The sequence below is a fragment of the Phacochoerus africanus genome, chromosome 8, assembly GCF_016906955.1.
Source record: "Phacochoerus africanus isolate WHEZ1 chromosome 8, ROS_Pafr_v1, whole genome shotgun sequence".
NCBI lineage: Eukaryota > Metazoa > Chordata > Mammalia > Artiodactyla > Suidae > Phacochoerus > Phacochoerus africanus.
Window position 1 is genome coordinate 18699858 of NC_062551.1, and position 21306 is coordinate 18721163.

General features: G+C 44.3%; 1 protein-coding gene across 12 annotated transcripts in view; it reads left to right on the forward strand.

Annotated features, from left to right (window-relative positions):
• The first annotated feature begins 1875 nt into the window (after window positions 1-1875).
• NLRC5 (NLR family CARD domain containing 5) overlaps window positions 1876-21306 on the forward strand; it is a 99021-nt gene continuing 79590 nt past the window's right edge. For 6 of the 12 annotated variants that reach the window (XM_047793755.1, XM_047793761.1, XM_047793764.1 and 3 more), the window contains exon 1: window positions 1887-1983. The gene's annotated coding sequence lies outside the window, so the exon portion shown is untranslated. Of the gene's footprint in view, window positions 1984-7248; window positions 7438-8386; window positions 8531-21306 lie in introns of those variants that run through there. The other 6 variants (XM_047793756.1, XM_047793757.1, XM_047793767.1 and 3 more) reach the window with 6 other exon arrangements.

Consider the following 21306-nt stretch of genomic DNA (forward strand, 5'->3'; position numbering starts at 1 on the left):
CTGAAGTGCACATCCTGATCCTGGGACATAAGCAGTCACAGCCCACATGCACCTTTCTCATCCATGCCATGCAGTGGCCTGGGGCAGCTGGAAACGCTCTCTTTAGCAGATGAGGAAACCGAGGCCTGGGGAGGTCAGGGCATTGGCCTGAGGTCACACAGCTAGAAGCGATAGAGCTGGGAATCACCTACGAGGATTTGACTGCAAAATCCGTGCTCACATGATTTCTGAATATCAGATTTAGTGCTGGAAGGGAAGTGGTTTGCATCTCACGGGGTAGTGAGAACTGCAGAAGAAGACAACAATACAAGGGCATCTCACGGATTTCAGGCACAGGCTACATCAGCCTGAACTTGAGGTCCTCAAATTCTTATGACTTCTCTACGCGGAGGGATTAAATCAGCCTACAGGTGGCGAACCTCAGGCTCAGAGAAGTAAAGGCATTTGGCCCATAAGTTGGAGAGTAGGACTTGAAGTCAGAGGCGTCTGACACTGATGGCTGTGCTTGTGACAACTACCTTGCAGTGCTCTCACACCCACACCCACACCCGCCTGGCCTGGGAGGCAGGGGGACAGAAGATCTGGGAGTGAAAGCTGCTCCACTGCAAGAATATCATAGGGAGGTGGCCGGATGACCTTCCAAGCAAGCTGACTTGTTCACCAAAGGATGTTTCCTCTGCTGGAGGAAGGGTGCTCCTGTCCCCCATGGAATGCAAAAAGCCAGGGAGGGAGTTCTCACTGTGATGCAAAGGGATCGGTGGTATCTCTGGAGCGCTGGGATACAGGTTCGATCCCCAGCCTGGAACAGTGGGTTAAGGATCTGGCATTGCCGCAGGGGCAGCTCGGATCTGATCCCTGGCCTGGGAACTCCATGTGTTGTAGGGCGGCCAAAAAAAGAGGAAAAAAGAAAAAACCAGGGAGGTTGTGGTAAACTTTGAAAGGATAGTGGCCATTCAGGACCGCTCTCATTCCCTCCTGGGGGAGTCTTCTCCCCCTCCTTCTGCGCCCCCACCTCAGCACCCTTTGTCCTATCTCTTCCTCATCTCATCTTTGCCTGTGTCCCTTGTGTGTCTTGGGCAAGTTCCTTCACCTGTCTCCTCTCGGAGCCTCCGTGTGCTCACCTGTAAAGGGGGTAATAATTGCACCTGCAATTGTTTGTTTGCTTGCTGCTTTTTAAGGCCTCACCTACAGAGTATGGACGTTCCCAAGCTAGAGGTCAAATTGGAGCTACAGCTGCCAGCCTACACCACAGCCACAGCAACACAGGATCCGAGCCCCATCTGCGACCTACACCACAGTTCGCGGCAACGCCAGATCCTTAACCCACTGAGCGAGGCCAAGGATCTGTCCCACATCCTTGCGAATACTAGAAGGATTCGTTTCAGCTGCACCAGGGCGGGAACTCCCTTGGGGCTGTTTTGAGGACTAGATGAGAGGCATTCTAGACCATGTTTAGCACCGTCCAGAGGGCCAAGGGCTCAGTAAGGCCAATTGTGGTGGTTGCCCTTTTCTCCCCTCTCTTCATCCTGGAGAGCGCTGAAGAAAAGGAGGCTAGACCCCTGGTTTCTAAGTCTCCTCCTCCCATACAAGGAGCATCTCCTTCCCATCCGGTCCCATCCCTCCTTAGTCTCCAGGGAGGCGGGGAGAGCCGGAGTCCACCGGTGCGCCCCGCGCGCGCCAGCCTTTATACCTGTGCCTCAGTCTCGCATCCACGCAAGGGGCTAGCGCTCCCCGCGTCCCTTGGGGCCGTCTCTGGGCCCCGTCTGCAAAGCTGGCTGAGCGCCAAGAGGCGCGGGGCACCGGCCCTGCAGGAGCAGGCGTGCCACCCCCGCCCATCCCGCGCGGGCGCCGGCGCTGGGGCACCGCGAATCCACGTGATTTCCCGGCAGTGGCCGCCGGCTCCCAGCACCCGCCGCCTGCCTGCTGCTCTCGGCGCCTACTTTCAGTTTCGTGGGGAGCGCAGCGAAGCCAGGAGCGCAGCCGGTGAGTGCCCAGCACTTCGCGGGGCTGCGGGACCCTGCGGGGGCGAGCGGGGCGGGGAGGTTCGGGGTGCGAATGCGGCGCCGAGCCGGGGAGGAGGGGATGCTGGAGGGCTCTGGAGCGGTGGCTGCCCGGATGAATGGTCGCACCGACGATGGCTGGACTGGTGAACCGGTGGGCAGATGGGGCGCCAGCGTCCCAGGCGGCGTTCACCCTGCCCCCCGGCAGAGTTTGGGGGATGAGTTTCCAGCCGCAGAGGAAAGCAAGTCAGGGTCACCGGGGTTGGGTTTCAGGACGCGACTACGTTCCCGCTCCTTTCCTCCCTCGGCGCTCCTGCTCCTGCCACCTCCTGGAGCTTCAACCTTTAATCACCTCTTAAAGAATTCAGAAGTCCCACCGCTCGTTGCGCACAAATCAGACTTTTTATCCTCAACACACTCCAAAAAAACTTTTTATGATGGACAGTTCCAAACATGTGCAAAAGTGGAAGGGGTAGAACTGGGTTGAGCTGTGAACATTTGCCGGTTTTGATATAAGCAAACCGTATGTAACCACTACTCAACTTCAGCAGTCTTCACCCCAGCCCAGCCCAGTTTCATCCCCGCAGCACCTCATTCTGAAACAAAAGAGAAACAGACATCATGGCATCTCGGCTGAAATATTTTAGAATGTACTAAAAGAAGGAGTCTTTGATAAAAATATATAACCATCGGCATAACTTTAAACATTTTAACAGTAATGTCAAGTCTCCACAGACTATTCTGGCTGAATTATTTTAACCTCATAAATAATAGGTGAATACAGGGGTGTCATTTTGTTACTTGCTTTTTGCATTTGCAAGTCGTTTTCTCACCCCTGGGGGCCAGGACCTGGAGTTGGCTGGCCTGGGCTGGCCTTTTGGGGAGAGGCAGGGAAGCCGCCCCCCGCCCCCCTTCAGCCCTAGGCTTCCAAACTGGAGGATGGCAGGTGGGATGTACCTGGAGCCTCATCCCTCCAAATTGCTTTTTTTTTTTTTTTGTAAGAAGCAATAAGCCCAGCAAAGCACTAGGCTTGGTCTCTTCGTGGAGAACAGAAAGGAGAGGTAAAGCAGATGATTTCATGGCGCCTCCAGGCTCCCCATCCTTACTGAACCCCTGCGCTGGCTGGCCACTGATTATGCCCACCTGCCTTGCCTCCAAAGCACAGCGGCAGCTTGACTGATGCCTAGGGTGGGAGGTGGACAGACCAGGCCTCTTGGCACCTTGAATTTACTTGCTGATCACCGACTGACTGTTTTATCCCTGAAAACCTCGGTTCCTCATCTGTGCCATGGGGACGATAAGAGGTCCTTCAGAGCGTGTTTGGTGGGTTGGAGGAGATGAGGTGTGCCCGGCGTATGGTTCACCTCAAGGTACCACGCAAGCATGAGTGCTGGGTCCTTGATGAAGGCAGGCAAGCAGAAGGGGAAAATTCTTTGGCAGAGTTTCGTGATACGCTTGGCCTTATTCCTGGCCGAGATGCAGAGGTGACTGGATGTTTGGAGGGTCAAGTCAGTGTCCTTACACCCAACATATATCCCTGCTTCTCTCAGGAAAACTCAGCAAAACTACTGAGGGTGTCTTTTCCCGTCTGTCATGGCTTGAATTGTGTCCCTGAAAAAGATGTGTTGCAGTCCTAACCCCTCTACCCGAGAATGTACCTTTATTCCGAAATAGGGATGTAAGTCGTTAAAATGAAGTCATATGAGAGTGGGGCCCTTAATTCGGTATGACTGGTGTCCTTTCTACGAGAAGAGCCCAGCCCAGGAAGGTAGACACAGGTGGGGAGAAGACAGCCATGTGACCCAGAGGCAGACACTGGAATGAGGCAGCTACCTTCCCAGCAAGGAAGTCCCCCAAGTGCCCACACCCACCAGAAACCAGAAGAGGCGAGGCAGTGTCCGAGCCTAGAGGCTTCGGAGGGAATGTGGCCCTCCAGACACCTTGATTTCAGACATCTGGCCTCCAGCCCTGTGGGGGAATGCATTTCTCCTTTTAACCCGCCCAGTTTGTGGTTCCTTGTTGCAGCGGAAGCAAAGCTAAGGAACCAATCGACCCTCCCAGAATCTCTCCTCTGCTTTCCACAGGGAGTTGGAGGCCTAACGATTAAGCAAACTAAGACAGGTGCAAATACTTTGTAACCTCTGAGGATGCACACTACTGGTTTTCTGTACCGGCTCTATTTTTTCGTAGCTGTTGTGTTGGCTGGTAGCCCGATGTCTACCTTGGCGGCAGCTCAGGCTGAGAGCCAAACACCCTGACGATCAGAGAAGGAAAAAAAAAAAAAAATCCGAGAAATGGATCAGTCTGGTGGTGGGTGCGGGCTGAGAAGCGAAGGCTTTGGTTCCTGAGACCTCGCTGGTGGCGTATGTGTCTGCCATCCACTGCCCTGAAAGCCAGGCGGAAGTGGTGAGGCAGCCAAGTACTTGGTCATACGTGGGGCTTGTCCCCTTTAGAATAAGCATGATTGTGTAACCTCCATGCTGTCAGGGGTTTCCTAGATCCTTGAGAGCTGGGCGACATTGTCGTGAATGGCCATTCTGCTCCTTTAGGAAGCCCTAGGTATTCTCAAGCTCTCTGCAGATCTGGAGGTTGGAGATGCCTGTACACTCAGTTCTTCTGGCCACCGCTGACCCCCGCCTCTTTTGCTCTGCAGTCATCCTCTCTCCCTAGCAGACCAGGGTATGAAACCAGTAGGTTTCCTGGAGTGTGAAGGGGAGAGGCCTGAGGAAGCATGAGATCACTTGTTTATCCTGCCTGTTTCAATCCTGATTCTTTCTGATGGGACTCCTGCTCCATCCTGTGAGTCACTCCAAAGTCTTCTGCTAGAGCTTCTCCCAGTGGCTCAGTGGGTTAAGAATCTGACTGCAACAGCTTGGGTCGCTGCAGAGGCATGGGTTTGATCACTGGCCTGGGAAGTTCCATATGCCACAAGTTCAGCCATAAATGAAAAAAAAAAAAAATTAACAAAGTCTTCTGCTGAATTCCCAGAATTTTAGAGCCCTCTGGCTGGAATGCTCTAGCGCCAAAGGAAATGGTTTAAGGAACCCAAGGGAAAATTAAGTTTCATTTAGATGACCTCTATTCTCAGTTTGGTTTCTTTCTTCCAGTCTTTTTGTTCCTGTTTTTCGCTTTTTAGGGCAGAACCCATGGCACATGGACGTTCTCAGGCTAGGGGTTGAGTCAGAGCTACAGCTGCTGGCCTACACCACAGCCACAGCAACTCAGGATCCGAGCTGGGTCTGTGACCTACATCACATCTCATGCCAATGCGTGATCCCCGACCCACTGAGCAAGGCCAGGGACCAAACCAGCATCCTCATGGATACTAGTCAGTTTCGTTTCCACTACACCACAACAGGAACTCCCTCTTTCTTCTCGTCTTTTTTTCTATGTGTTATATTCCTATTTTTTAATTGACTTATAAAAGCTAAAATGGAATTATACTTTTTAAACTAAATAATATGGAATTATATATTAAAGGAAAACTAAATGCAATATCATTTTTCAGTGGTTTAATTTTTAGTATCTAGTACATCCACATAATAAAATAATATAAAACATGCAAAAAAAAGAGTATGTAATGAGAAGTAAGTCTCCTGGCCCCCTGATATCCCTTCCTGAAAACAACCAGTGTTATCAGGTTCTTACGTTTCCTTCCTAAGATAGTCCAGGAGAGCCTTTACAAGTATATATCTATATATGCATCCCCTTCTCACAAGGATAGTATGCTGTATTTAGTGGGTTTTATCCTGATTTTTAAAATTTAATGTAATTTGGAAATCTTTCCACATCAAAACAAAACCAAAAAAAAACAAAAAAAAAACCACACTGTCCTTTTCTCTTTTTTCAGGGCTGCGTAATATTTCAGGGCATGGTTGTTCCATAATTGATTATAATATGATTGGGCATTTAGGTTGTTTCCTGTCTCTTATTATCCCAATCAGTGCTATTACACATGTCCGTTCAAGCATCCTTTTTGCCTATGAGAGTAAATCTTTAGGGAGAACAGCTGGGAGTGCATATGCAAGGGGAAGGGGAAAATAGGCAGTTTGAACTTTTTTATAAATTTGGCAAATTATCCTCCTTAAGTGTTGTAGTAAGTTTCACTCGCATCAGCCATGTGTGAGGAGGCCGGCTTCCCACCCCCTCGAAACACATGTGTTATCAAACTTTTCCACAATGGCTGATCTGGTATTCAAATAATGGTGGGGTTTTTTTGTTTGTTTAGTTTCATTTTCATTTCTCTTATCAATGATTTTGGGAATCTTTTCAAATATTTAAGGGTCACTTGTTTCTTTTTCACAAACTGTCCATATCCTTTGCCTGCTTTTCCCTTGGGTTGTTGGTCTTATTCCTCTTGACTATAAAAGCACCTTATATACTAAGGAAATTAGCTCTTTGTCTGTAATATAAATACATGTCATCTTAACTGACTACATAGTTGGCCAAAGAATGGCTGAACCATAATCTTTGTCAAACATTTATTTATTTATTTATTTATTGTCTTTTTTTGCTTTTCTTGGGCCGCTCCCGCAGCATATGGAGTTTCCTAGGCTAGGGGTTGAATCGGAGCTGTAGCCACAAGCCTATGCCAGAGCCACGTCTGGATCCGAGCCGCGTCTGCAACCTACACCACAGCTCACGGCAACGCCGGATCCTTAACCCACTGAGCAAGGGCAGGGACCAGACCTGCAACCTCATGGTTGCTAGTCGGATTCGTTAACCACTGCGCCATGACAGGAACTCCAACGCCAAGTAGTTATGTTGTGAGCCGCACGGGAAGTCCTTGTCAAACATTTAAATTGAGTCTTGTTTTTTCCTAGTACACGTAGATGGTTTCCTCTGTTTTATATAAAAAACAAGATGTGACATCTACATTCTTTCCATGGCTGGAGTTCTCGTTGTGGCTCAGCAGTAACGAACCTGAGTAGTATCCATGAGGATGAAGGTTTGATCCCTGGCCTGGCTCAGTGGGTTAAAGATCGGGTATTGCCATGAGCTGTGGGGTAGGTCACAGAGGAGGCTCAGATCCTGCATTGCGGTGGCTGTGGCTGTGGCTGGCAGCTACTACTCCGATTTGACCCCTAGCCCGGGAACCTCCATATGCTCCGGGTACGGCCCTAAAAAGCAACAGCAAAAAACAAAACAAAACAACTTCCCGTAGCCCTGACCAGAATTCCTCTCTCAGGGAAGGAAGTCCTCCTGGGACTCGGCTGTGATGGGATTGGGATGGGTGGGGCCTGTGTGCCAAGAGGTGAGCGAGGCCCGGGACGTGAGGTTAGGGGCAGTCGTTTTGACTGGAGCATGTTCACGGGGTGCGGGTGCACTATTTGTTCCAGAACAGAAGAAAGGAGGAAAGAGGACAGAAGGGAGGATGTGGAGAAGGTGGAGAGAGGCCAGGCCACACAAGGAGAAAACTTCCAGGAACTTCTTGGGGGTAGGATGGCTAAAAGGTATTTTTGGTGGGGTGACTCCCTTACTTCCTACGAGGTGGGTGCCGACAACACAGACGCTGGCTCCAGCTTGACCCTGCAGTCCTGAACCCCCTCAGCAGGCATCTGCCAACTTTCTTCAACATGCCAGGCCCTGCACTGGGTCCTGGGCAACAGCTAGGAACACAGGAGTTCCCACCCAGGGCGGGGGGTGATGTGCTGATAGAAACAGACAATGTAACAGGTATACAAAGACATGCAGTAACATCAGGGAGTGGTGACTGCAGTGAAGGGAGACAAGGCAGGTGAAGGGACAGGCATGCGGGGGGCAGAGGGAGGGTTGGGTTTGGAACGGAGAGGCCAGGTATGGCCCCCTCCTAAGGGGCCCTTGGAACAGGGCAGGGGAGTGAGGCAGGGAGCCATGGACCCTGATGGTGTCTGGAGGAAGAGGGAACCAGGCAGAGGCCACAGGGGTACAGAGAGGGATGGAGGAGGGGGAGGAGCAGGACTGGGGTGGGGGGTGGGGGGGGGAACAGGGAGAGAGGGGAGGAGGACTTAAGCTCATAGGACTTCCTGTGATTTTTTTTTTTTTTGCCTTTTTTAAGAAAGGGCTGAACCTGGTGCGGGAGCCCTCTGTTCAAGGAGATCCCCCTATGGAGGGGCTGGGAACCCCCCCACTGCTTCCCCCCCCCACCCCCGCCTCCCGCCAGGCCCATGGTATTTCAGGTGGCCCAGTCACTTCGTCTGTACCAGAAACGGTGGGGCTGGCAGCCTGGCAGCCGCAGCTGACCCCCATTGTTGTGCTGAACACCTGGGTGACTAGAGCTCTGCTGGTGGTTTGCTTCAGTTCAGTTCCCGGTGTGGACTTCCATAGGGATATACGGACTTTGTAATTTTTTATTGTGTGAAAACACACATCAAATTTACCATCCTAACTTTTTTTTATGGCTGCAGCCACAATAGAAGGACGTTCCCAAGCCGGGAATTGAATCTGAGCTGAAGCTTCGATCTACACCGAGGCTGCACCTGGGTCCTTTAACCCGCTTTTGTGAGCGGGGGATCAGACCCAGGCCTCTGCAGCTGCCGGAGCCTCTGCAGGTGGGTTACTCCCATCCTAACCACTTTTACGTGTGCAGTTCAGTGCTATCAAGTACGTTCACATTGTTGTGAATCCATCATCACCAGCCATCCCCATAACTCTCTGCATCTTGTAAAAGTGAAATCCGGTGCCCATTACCCAGTGATTCCCATTCTTCCCCCACCCAGCCCCTGGCAAGCATCATGCTGCTACCTATCTCTATGGATTTGACTACTCGAAGTACTGCCCATAGGTGGAATCATAGAGTATTAGTCTTTAAGCTTATTTCATTTAGCTTAAATGTCCTTAAGTTTCATCTGTATTATAGCATCTTGCAGAATTTCCTTCTTTTTTTAAATTTTTTTAATTTATTTTATTTTTTTTAATTAAAAAAAATTTTTTTTTGTCTTTTTGCTATTTCTTGGGCCGCTCCCACGGCATATGGAGGTTCCCAGGCTAGGGGTTGAATCGGAGCTGGAGCCACCGGCCTACGCCAGAGCCACAGCAACGCGGGCTCCGAGCCGCATCTGCAACCTACACCACAGCTCACGGCAACGCCGGATCGTTAACCCACTGAGCAAGGGCAGGGACCGAACCCGAAACCTCATGGTTGCTAGTCAGATTCGTTAACCACTGCGCCATGACAGGAACTCCATTTCCTTCTTTTTTAAGGCTAATATTCCATTGTATGTATATATCGCATTTTGCCTGTCCATTCATTCATCCGCTGATGGACACTTGGGTTGCTTCTATGTTTTACCGATGATGACTAAGCTGCTATGAACAGGGGTGTACAAATATCTCAAGACCCTGCTTTCAATTCCAGAATCCAGAGTCATGTGATAATTCTATTTTTAATTTTCTGAGGCACCTCCATACTGTTCTCCACAGCAGCTGTACCATTTTAAATTCCCACCAGCGCTGAACAAGGATTCCAATTTCTCCACATCCTCACCAGCACTTGTTTTCTGGGGGTTTTTTGTTTGTTTTGTTTTTTTGTTTTTGATAGTTGCCATCCTAATGGGTGTGAAGTGGAGTCTCATTGTAATTTTGATTAGCATTTCCCTAATGATTAGTTATACTGAATACCTTTTAATGTGCTTATGAGCCATTTCGTTTATCTTCTTCAGAGAAACGTCTGTTCAAGTCCTTTTTTGAATTGACTTGTTTGGATTTTGTTCTTGGGTTTTAGGAGTTCTCTCTATATTTTATATATTAATCTTTTACAAGGTATATGGTTTGCAAATGTTTTTCCCATGCTATGGGTTGCCTCTTTACTCTGTGGATAGTTTCTTTTGATGTTTTTAAAATTCTCATAATATCGTTTATATGTGAAATCTAAACTATGGCACAAATGATCCTATCTACAAAACAGAAACAGATTACAGACATGGAGTGCAGACTCGTGGTTGTCACAGGGAGGGAGGAGGGTGTGGGATGGACTTTAATAAAAATTTTTGAAAAGGAAAAGGGAAAAAATTTTCGTGAAGTCCAATTTGTTCATTTATTATTTTGTCTGGGGTTGATAGATGCAAACTCTTACATTTGGAATGGATAAGCAATGGGATTCAACTCTACATACAGCACAGGGAACTGTTTCCAATCTCTTGGGTTAGAACATAATGGAAGCTAGTATGGAAAAAAAAAGAATATATATATATATATGAATGACTGGGTCACTTTGCTGTACAGCAGAAATGGAAGGACCCTTGTAAATCAGCTATACTTTAATACAAATTTTTTAAAAGGGAAAAATTTGTGAAGTCCAATTCGTTCATTTATTCTTTTTTTTTTTTTCAAATTTTATTCCAAGTGTCCCGTTGTAATGGAAAGTGTGAACTAGAATAAATCCTTTTTTTAATTTATTTTTTTAATTATAGCTGGTTTACAGTGTTCTGTCAATTTTCTACTGTACAGCGTGTTGACCTGGTACATACATGTGTAGATTCACCAGAAGTGATTAGACATAGTTTCCAGTGCTATACAGCAGGATCTCGTTGCCCATCCATTCCAAGGGCAACGGTCTGCATCTATTAACCCCAGACTCCCAGTCCATCCCACTCTCTCTCCCTCGCCCTCCCCCTCAGCAACCACAAGTCTGTTCTCCAAGTTCATGGTTTCCTTTTCTTGAAAAGGTTCATTTGTGTAGTATATTTGTTTCTAGATATAAGTGACATCGTATGGTATTTGTCTTTTTCCTTCTGACTTACTTCACTCAGTATGAGAGTCTCTAGTTCCATCCATGTTCCTGCAAATGGCATTATTTTGTTCTTTTTATGGCTGAGTAGTATTCCATTGTGTATATATACCACATCTTCCTAATCCAATCGTCTGTCGATGGACATTTGGGTTGTTTCCATGTCTTGGCTATTGCGAATAGTGCTGCAATGAACATGTGTGTGCATGTATCTTTTTCAAGGAAAGTTTTGTCCGGATATCTGCCTAAGAGTGGGATTGCTGGGTCGTATGGTAGTTCTATGTATAGTTTTCTAAAGTACCTCCATACTGTTTTCCATAGTTGTGGTACTAGCTTACATTCCCACCAACAGGGAAGGAGGGTTCCCTTTTCTCCACACCCCCTCCAGCATTTGTTATTTGTGGACTTATTAATGATGGCCATTCTGACTGGTGTGAGGTGGTATCTCGTGGTAGTTTCGATTTGCATTTCTCTAATAATCAGTGATGGGGAGCATTTTTTCATGTGCTTGTTGGCCATCTGTGTATCTTCCTTGGAGAAATGTCTATTCAGGTCTTTGGCCCATTTTTCAATTGGGTTGTTGGCTTTTTTGCTGTTGAGGTGTAGGAGTTGTTTGTATATATATTTTAGAGATTAAGCCCTTGTCAGTCACATCATTTGAAACTAATTTTTCCCATTCTGTAAGTCATCTTTTTGTTTTCTTTTTGGTTTCCTTTTCCATGCGAAATCTTGTCAGTTTGATTAAGTCCCACTGGTTTATTTTTGCTTTTACTTCTGCTGCTTTGGGAGACTGACCTGAGAAAACATTTGTAAGGCTGATGTCTGAGAATGTTTTGCCTATGTTCTCTTCCAGGAGTTTGATGGTGTCTTATGTTTAAGTCTTTAAGCTATTTTGTGTTTATTTTTGTGCATTGTGTGAGGGTGTGTTCTAGTTTCATTGATTTGCATGCAGCTGTCCAGGTTTCCCAGCAATACTTGCTGAAAAGACTGTCTTTCCCATTTTATGTTCTTGCCTCCTTTGTCAAAGATTAATTGACCATAGGTGTCTGTTCATTTATTCTTTGGATGTCTGTGCCCTTGGTGTCATCTTCAAGAAATCATTGCCAAATCCAGTGTTGTGAGCTTTCATCCTTGTTTGCTTCTGAGAGGTTTATTATTTTAGGTCTTACATTTAGGTCCCTGATCCATTTTGAGGTAGTTTTTGCATGTGGAGTCAGGTAAGGGTCCGGCTGGATTCCTTTGCATGCGGATATCCAGTTTTCCCAGCACCATTTGTTGAAAAGATTGTCCTTTCTCCATGGAATGGTCCTGGCACCCTTGTCAAAAATCATTTGACTATATATGTGAAGGTTTATTTGCAGGCTCTCTATTCTATTCCATGGGTCTCTATGTCTGTCTTTATGCCCACACCACACTGTTTTGATTACTGTAACATTGTAGTAGTGAGTTTTGTGATCAGGAAATATGAGCCTTCCAATTTTGTCCTTTTTCCAGATTGTTTTGGCTATTCAAGGTCCCTTGAGATGCCATATGAATTTTAGGATGTGCTTTTCTATTTTGCAAAAACCGTCTTTAGGATTGTGATAGATATTGCGTTGAATCTGTAGGTAGCTTTGGGTAATATTGACATTTTAACCTTAGCAAGTCTTCCAATGTGTGATATAGGATGTGTGTCCATTTATTTATGTCTTCTTTAATTTCTTTCAGCAACATTTTGTAGTTACATTGTACAAATCTTTCCCCTCCTTGGTTAAGTTAATTCCTAAGTATTTTATTCATTTTGATGCTATTGTGAATGGATTTTTTTTGTAATTTCCTTTTCAGATTATTTATTGTTCATGTATAGAAATGCAAATGACTTTTGTGTGTTGACTTTTTATCTTGCTATTTTGCTGAACTCATTTATTTGTTCTAACAGCTTTTTTTTGTGGCATCTTTAGGATTTCCTACATATAACATCCTATCATCTCCATACAGAGATAATTTTACTTCTCTTTTCCAATTTAAATGCCTTTTCTTTTCTTTTTTCTTTTTTGCCTAATTGCTCTGGCTAGAGCTGCCATCACTGTGTTAAGTAGAAGTGGTGAATGCAATGATCTCTGCCTTGTTCCTGATCTTAGAGGAAAAGGTTTCAGTCTTTTATCATTGAGTATGATGTTGCTGTGAGTTTTTCACATGTGGCTTTTATTATGTGGAGGTAGTTTCTGTCTATTCCTAGCTTACTGAATGTTTTTTTATCATAAGAGGGTGTTTAATTTTGTCAAATGCTTTTTCTGCATTCAGCCACCTGAAATGCTTGTGTGTTTTTTTTTCCCCTTCATTTTGTTGATGTGGCAGTTATATTGATCAATTTTCATATGTTGAGCCATCCTTGCATTCCATCTTTGCATATACCACTTGGTAATTGTGTGTAATCTTTTTAATAGGCAGCTGAATTTGGTTTGCTAATATTTTGTTGATTTCCTAATATTTTTTTGAATCATTCATAAGGGATATTAGTCTCTAATTTTCTTTTCTTCTTTTTTTTGGGGGGAGTGTCTTTGTCTGGCTTTGGGATCAGGGTTATGCTGGCCTCCTAGAATGAGTTAGGAAGAGTTCTCCCTCTTCAACTTTTTTGGAAAAGTTTAGAAGGATCAGTATTTGTTCTTTTTTTTTTTTTTTTTTTTGTCTTTTCCAGGGCCACATCCATAGCATATGGAGGTTTCCAGGCTAGACATCTAATCAGAGCTGTAGGCACCAGCCACAGCCACAGCCACAGCCACAGCAACATGGGATCTGAGCTGAGTCTGCAACCTACACCACAGCTCATAACAACACCGGATCCTTAACCCACTGAGCGAGGCCAGGGATTGAACCCAAAACCTCATGGTTCCTAGTTGGATTCATTAACCACTGAGCCATGATGGGAACTCCAGTATTAGTTCTTTTTAAAAGTTTGATAGAATTCACCAGTGAAGTCATCAAGTCCAGGCCTTTTCTTTGTTGAGACTTTTTTTTTTATTGCTAATATATCTCCTTACTAGTTATAGGTCTGTTCAGATTTTCTACTTCTTTGTGATCTAGTGTCGGTAGGTTTAGTATTCTAGGAATTTTTCCATCTCATCTCTATTATCCAATTTTTGGCGTACAATTGTTTATAATACTCTCTTACAATTCTTTTTATTTCTGTAGAATTGGTAATGATGTCTCCCCTTTCATTTCTGATTTTAGTAATTTGTGTCTCCTCTCTTTTTTTCTTAGTCCGAAAGGCTTGTCAATTTGTTGATGTTTTTGAAGAATCAACTTTTGGTTTTATTGATTTTTCTCTATTGTTCATCTATTCTTTTCACTTATCTCCATTCTAATTGTTATTATTATTATTCTTTCCTGCTAGCTTTGGGTTTAGTTTGCTCTCATTTTCTAGTTCCTTAAGTTGTAAAGTTAAATTGTTTAGAGAGCTTTCTTCTTTTTATTTTTTTAAATTTTTATTTATTTATTTAGTCTTTTGTCCTTTTAAGCCCGCACCCACGGCATATGGAGGTTCCCAGGCTAGGGGTCTAATCGGAGCTACAGCTGCCAGCCTACACTACAGCTCACAGCAACGCCAGATCCTCAACCCACTGAGCAAGGCCAGGGATCTAACCCGCGACTTCATGGTTCCTAGTCAGATTTGTTTCCACTGTGCCATGATGGGAACTCCTTCTTCTTTTTAAATATAAACATTTGTAGCTGTAAAATTTCCCCTTGACACTGCTTTCACTATGTCCCATAAGTTTTGGTGTGTTGTGTTTTTGTTTTCAATTCATCTCTAAGTATTTTCTAATTTCCCTTGTGATTTCTTCTTTGATCCATTTGTTGTTTAAAAATTGGCTGTTTTGAAATTCCTGTTGTGGCTCAGTGGAAATGAACCCAACTTGTATCCATGAGGATGTGGGTTCAATCCCTGACCTTGTTCAGTGGGTTAAGGATCCGACATTGCTGTGAGCTGTGGTATGAGTCACAGACGTGGCTCAGATCTGGTGTTGCGGTGGCTGTGGCATAGGCTGACAGCTATAGCTCAGATTCCACCCCTAGCCTGGGAACTTCTGTCTGTCATAACTGTGGCCCTAAAAAAAGAAAAGGAAAGGAAAATAATGGGCTGTTTTATTTCCACAATTTTGTGAACTTTCCAGTTTTCTTTATGTTATTGATTTCTAACTTCGTCATGGTCAAAGAAGATACTTTTTGTGATATCTATCTTGTAAAATCTATTGAGACTTAATTTGTGACTTTACACATGGTCTGTTCTGGCAGATAGACCATGTTCAGTTGAGAGTGTGTATGCTCTTCTTGTTGAGTGGAGGATTCTGTATATGTCTATTAGATCTGATTGGTTTTTTATGGTGTTTAAGTCCTCTATTTCCTCACTTATCTTCTGCTTTATATTCTATCCATTATATTGTGAGTGGGTATTGAAGTTTCCAACAATTATTGTAAAAATGCTTATTACTCCCTTAAATTCTTTTTTACTTCTCTCTCTCTCTCTCTCTTTTTGTTTTGTTTTGTTTTTGTTTTTATGCTGCACCCACAGCATATGGAAGTTCCCAAGCTAGGGGTTAAATCAGAGCTGCAGCTGCCAGCCTACACCACTGCAACACTGTATCTGAGCAGCATCTGCGACCTACACCACAGCTCACTGCAATGCTGGATCCCCGACCCACTGAGCAGGGCCAGGGATTGGACCCACATCCTCATGGATACTAGTTAGATTCGTTTCCACTGCACCACAACGGAAACCCCCCCACTCCCTTTAATTCTACCAGGTTTTGTTTTGCATATTTTGGTTGTCGGTCATTAGGTATGTAAATATTTACAATTGGTATATCTTCTTGCTGTATTTAACCTTTTATTAATACATAATATCCTTCTTTGCCTTTTGTAAACTTTTTTGATTTAAAATCTACTTTATCTTACATTAGCATAACCACTCCTGTTCTCCTCTGGTTAACTATTTTCATGGAATATTTTTTCCACCTCTTTACTTTGAACCTGTTTTTGTCTTTGAATCCCAAGTGAGTCTCCTATAGACAGTGTATAGTTGGATCATGTGTTTTTATCCATTCAGCTGATCTCTGTCTTTTGTTTGGAGAGTTCAATCCAGTTACATTTAAAGTTATTACTGCTAAGGAGGGACTTATTTCTGTCATTTTGCTATTTGTTTTTCATATGCTCCATAGCTTTTTTTGTCCCTCATTTTTTTTTGCATTCCTCTCTTTTTTTTGTGTTTAGTTAACTTTTGTGATGAAATGTTCAAATTCCTTCTTAATTTTATTTTGTATATGTATTTTGTAGCTGTTTTCTTTGTGGCTAATATGGGGATTACATTTAACATACTGAAGTTACAACACTCTAACTTGAATATAACAGCTTAACTTCAATAACATACAAAAACTGCTCCTTTACAGCTCCATCACCACCCCTTTATGTTGTTGATGTCACAAAATCACATTTTTATATGTCTTGTGCCCAAAATGTATACTAATAATTTTAAAAAATGAATTCGTCTCCTAATTTATAGGGGAAAATAAGACTTGGAATTACAAACCAAAGTTACAGTAATACAGCCTTTATACTAATAATGGTTTTTCTTTACATGTATTAGCCTCTTAAATCCTGTAGAAAACAAAAAGTACAGTTACAGACCATTGCTATAGTAATACTAGCTTTATAAGCATCCATGTAGTTAACCTTTATTTTTCCATGTCACTTTGAGGTACTGTCTAATGTCCTTTTATTTCACTCTGCAGGATACCCTTGAGCATGCATATCTTGAAGGGCACATCCAGCAGTCACAAGCTCACTCGGCTTTTGTTTCTTTGGGAATGTCTTGATTTCTCCCTTATTTTTGAAGGACAGTTTTGCTGGATATAGGATTCTTGATTGACAGGTGGTTTTTTTTTTTCCCCTCTTTTAGCACTTTGAATATATGGGCCTGCTATCTTCAGACCTCCAAGCTTCTGAGGAGAAATTTGCAGATAATCTTATTGAGGAGTCCTTGTATGTGATGACTCACTTCTCTCTTGATGCTTTCAAGGCTAACTCTATGTCTTTGATTTTTGAAAGTTTGCTTATAATGTGCCTTGGTGTAGGTCTCTTTGAGCTAATCTTACTTGAAGTTCATCAAGCTTCTTGAATGTTTATATTCAGCTCTTTCATCAAATCTGGGAAGTTTTCATCCATCATTTCTTCAATTATTCTCTCTGTCCCTTTCTCTCTCTTCTTCTGGGACTCCCATAATGCCTAAGTTGGTCCACTTAATCATGTCCCACACATCTCTTAAGCTCTGTCCATGTTTCTTCCATCTTTTTCTGTTTCTCAGCCTCAGTAATTTCGATTGTCCTACCTTGAAGTTTCTCAGCTCTTTCTTCTGCCTGTTCAAATCTGCATTTGAATCCCCCTATGAATTTTCCACCTCAGATATGATATTTTTCATCTCCTGAATCTCTTGTTGGTTTCTTTTTAGATTTTCTGTCTCTTAATTGCTGTTTCTATTGTAGTCATCCATAATTTTCTTGAATTTCTCTACATATTCCTTTAGTTCTTTGGTCAGTTGTTTTAAAGTCTTTGTCTAATATATATACCATTTTAGAGAAAGATTCTGTTGAATTTTTTTCTTTCTTTCAGTGGGTCTTACTTTCCTGGTTCATTGTACACTTTGTGATTTTTGTTGTTGTTGTTGAACATCAGACATTTGAATGTACTAATGTGGTAACTCTGGAAATCAGATTATTCCCCTTCCCCAATTTTCTGTTATTGTTTTTGTTCATTTTTTTATTGTTATAAATGGTCTCTGTGCCAGAGATCAACCTGACATGTAAAGTTAATGTCTTCTTATGTTTTTTTATCTTCTCATGTCTTTTCTGAGTCTTTCCTTGAGCATATGCAGTCATTTTCTAATTTTTCCCACATGTGTAGTTCTTTCTGAATATTCTAGTCTTTAGTGTCTTCCTACCAAAAAGGTGAAAAGCAAAACTGAAGGGGAGAACAAAGGGCACAGGCCCTTTAAATCTCCTGGAGGTCACTTCAGCTGGAGGGGAAGGGGCTTGCAACATTGAGGGAAAGTGCAACAATAATGGCTTCATTCTGTCTGCACCCCTGAGATCAGAAACAGCAATCGGCAAGCAGGGCACGAATCTCCAATATTGGGTCCTTTTTACCCACTCTGGCTCCTGCAAGCTGTGTGCAAGCTACCCCAGGAGCATGTGCAGCTGCCTGCCACAAGTGGGGGGATGGGTACCTCCTATTGCGCTAAGAACTGAAATTGACCAAAACTAACCAAAATTTATCCAGAATTCCCCTGGAAATTGTAAGCTTTCAACAGGCTCCAGGGTTCCAAAACAGTTATACCACACAGATTCTCCTAAGAACTGTTTCTAGGTGAGGAGTCATATTCCTCATGCTTCCTTCTCTGCCATCTTCTCAGAATCTTCTCTTAAACCATTATTTTTTGAATGTTTGAGATCATGTTGCCGAAGTCTCTCCTAGAAGACTATGTGGATATAGAGGCTGCAGGAAGCTGCTGATCCCCCAACATCCATCTCCTTGCGGGGATGGTACTGTACCTTCACTAAACCGCAACCCCCTGCCTGGGAGAGTTCCTTCTGCCCCTCATGGCAAAATGGAGAGAGTACTGAAGCCCTGGGGAGCTGGCACTATGAGATATTCAGATCTTTTCAGGTCATCTTGTTTGAAGAGAGAAATAGTTTGCTGTTTTATGTGTCTCACAGCAATCTTCCCCTAAGTTCTTGAAGGTGTCCTGCGCATTTGGGGGCCTCAGAATTCTCTTCTTGAAATGGACGGGTCAGGGTTTGCCTCAACAGAGATTTATGTGGGAGAGTCAACAAGATGATGTTAAAAAGGTGCAGGGACAAGTCATTCATTAAGTCATAAAGTGAGAGCTGCTGTCTTCTTTTCACTTCTCTTTAATCTTTCCTGATTAAGAAGAAATTTGGGTGCTAAGGTCTGTAAAGCCTCTCAGACCCCTGATCACCTTTTCAGACAACCCGAGGCCAGGCCTCCGTCCAGAGCCCCCTGCGCAGGCAGCAATGCCCAGTTCCAGTTCAACAAGCATCATTCTGTTTTTATTTCCCTTGGGTTTCTTTTGGGGGTCATCCAGGGCAAATGATACTTTAGAAAATCAAGTTAAAAGTGAAATGATTTCTAGGACACTGTTAAGGAAATGATACTCTGATTCTCAGATAAGATAAAAATGTCCTCCAACCTGGGTAAGAAGGCTCAGAAATTATATTCCTAACCCTAAAGAATAAGATTGTGAAAGAGAAAGATCAGATTGTGTATTTCTGCAATGAACTCTCAAATGAGGACAGATTATATTTTACAGGAGAAAAATAATAGAGAGCTATGGAAATGATTGTGGTTCATGCTTGAAGGCAATGTGGTGCTTCAGTTAGGGAAGAGCCTCTGGGAGTTCCTGCTGTGGCACAGCGGGATCAGTGATGTCTTGGGAGTGGTGGGATGCAGGTTTGATCCCCGACCGGGCACGGTGGGTTAAGGATCCAGGAACTGATCCCTGGACCAGGAACTCCATATACTGTGGGGTGGCCGAAAAAGAAAGAGCCTCTGGGTTCAGCAGAGGTTTTAAATCTACTCATTATTTCTTGACTTCCCAGAGTCCATTCCTTCGTCTGCAAAACGAAGGCAGTATCTTCCTTGAAAGATTGATTGAGGAGCCACTGAGGGAATGCAGGTAGAATGCTGTAGCACGATGACCAACCTGAGCTGAAAACCCAGTATATGAGATGAGCGTCAACTAGCATCAACTGTAGACTGGCCATGTCCCCTCATTGTGCTATAATCTTTGTATGAATTATTTTTTCCAATCCTCAGAATGACCCTGAGAAATACATACAAAATCATCATCCATATTCAAAGATGGGGAAATTGTGGTACAGAGAGATTGAGAAACTTGACCTGGGTCTTGCAGCACAAAATGGTGAAATCAGGATTCACACCCAAGCCTTCTAACCCTAAAGCGCTGCAGATCCCTGTGACATGGGCTGGTATTCACCCTGCTTGATTAAAAAAAAAAGTGAGCCATGGCTTAGGGCAGAAGCTTGTCCAGTGTCACCCAGCAAGTCAGTTTGGGGCAATGGGGTGCAGAACCCAGGCTCCAACAAATGGGTCCCCTGACCCCTACCCCAAGCCTTTCTTCTGCCCATTTTGTATGAGGGGGCGTTGTTGGCTGGCTTGAGAGGAAGTGGCTCAGAAGATCCACCCCAGAAGCAGAATTCTTCCTCTGACTTGAGAGTGTCCAGCTTTCTGGTCACTGACTTTGTCTTCGTTCACTTTAAACAAACAAATAAATAAATAAATAAATGTCTTCAGTTGAAACCACACGGGTAACACATGACTTTGCAAAAAGCTAAACTCCTCATAGATAAGGCTGAAATTTCCCTTGCTCATTGCTTCGTGATCTCCGTCTGTCGTCTCCCAGTCTGAGGTAACCGGTTTGGGGTTTGTTGCCTTCCAGAACTTTATCTAAGCCTTCACGTTAAACAAACTTTATCTAAACCCAACAACCAAAAAATCCCCCCCACACTTGTATCCGGCTCACTAATGGCCAGGACCTATTTTAAGCAGGACCTATTACCTCATTCGTGCCCCACAACAATCCTGAGAGGTGGGTACTGTTATTATCTTGGTTTTATAGGTGAGAACATTGAGGCCCAGAGAGGCTGTACAACTTGCCTGATGCCACACAGCCTGTGAAGGGTGCAAAGTTTTGCTGTACAACTTGCCTGATGCCACACAGCCTGTGAAGGGTGCAAAGTTTAGTCCCAAACCTAGGCAGCCTAGCTCCAGAATTCATGAAAAACATGTTATTATAGACCCGGAGGAAGAAATCGATTCTTGGTGTTTTTTGTTTTATATGTATTCTTTAGGCAAATAATATCATATTGTGCATATCATTTTACATGTGCCTTATTTATTTAATAATGCATATTGAGGAGCCAGCCATGTCACACGTAAGCAGTGACCTTCATGCCCATAATGTAGAGGTGTGGTCACACCAAACTTGATTATGATATGAGTTATTTGGACACTCCTATCCAAATTCCAGGCTGTGTGACTCTCCACGTGGCTTCCTGCCAAGCGGTTTGGTTATGCGGTCCAAAGGTGGATGCACTTTAAGTTTTAGAAATCACTGTCAATTTGCCCTTGAAAGTGGGCAGACCCATCTCCAGCCCGTGAGCTTGAACCTCATGATCTAGTTTCTCTCCTTTCCATCTGAAGCCTTCTTTCCCCGCCGCCACCAACCTCCACAAGCAGCACAAGTTTCCTCTGGGATCCTCGCCCACAGCCCCGACCATGTGGTTGGAGATAGAGGGGATTTCCAGGCCTCAGCTTCATTTTCAGTTTGGTGTGGGCGTGAGAGGAGCTGACGGAACCACAGAGCTGGGCACGAGGTGCCAAGAACAGGTCAAAGGCAGCAGGGGCACTCCCCACCCCAGTGAGGGAGGCGGGAGGAGGGCTGGTTATCCGCAGACCCCTGGGCTCTGGTTTGCTGGGAAAGCAGGGCGCCAGCCCCAGGGAACAAGGAGCCAGTCTCTCCCCGGTGGG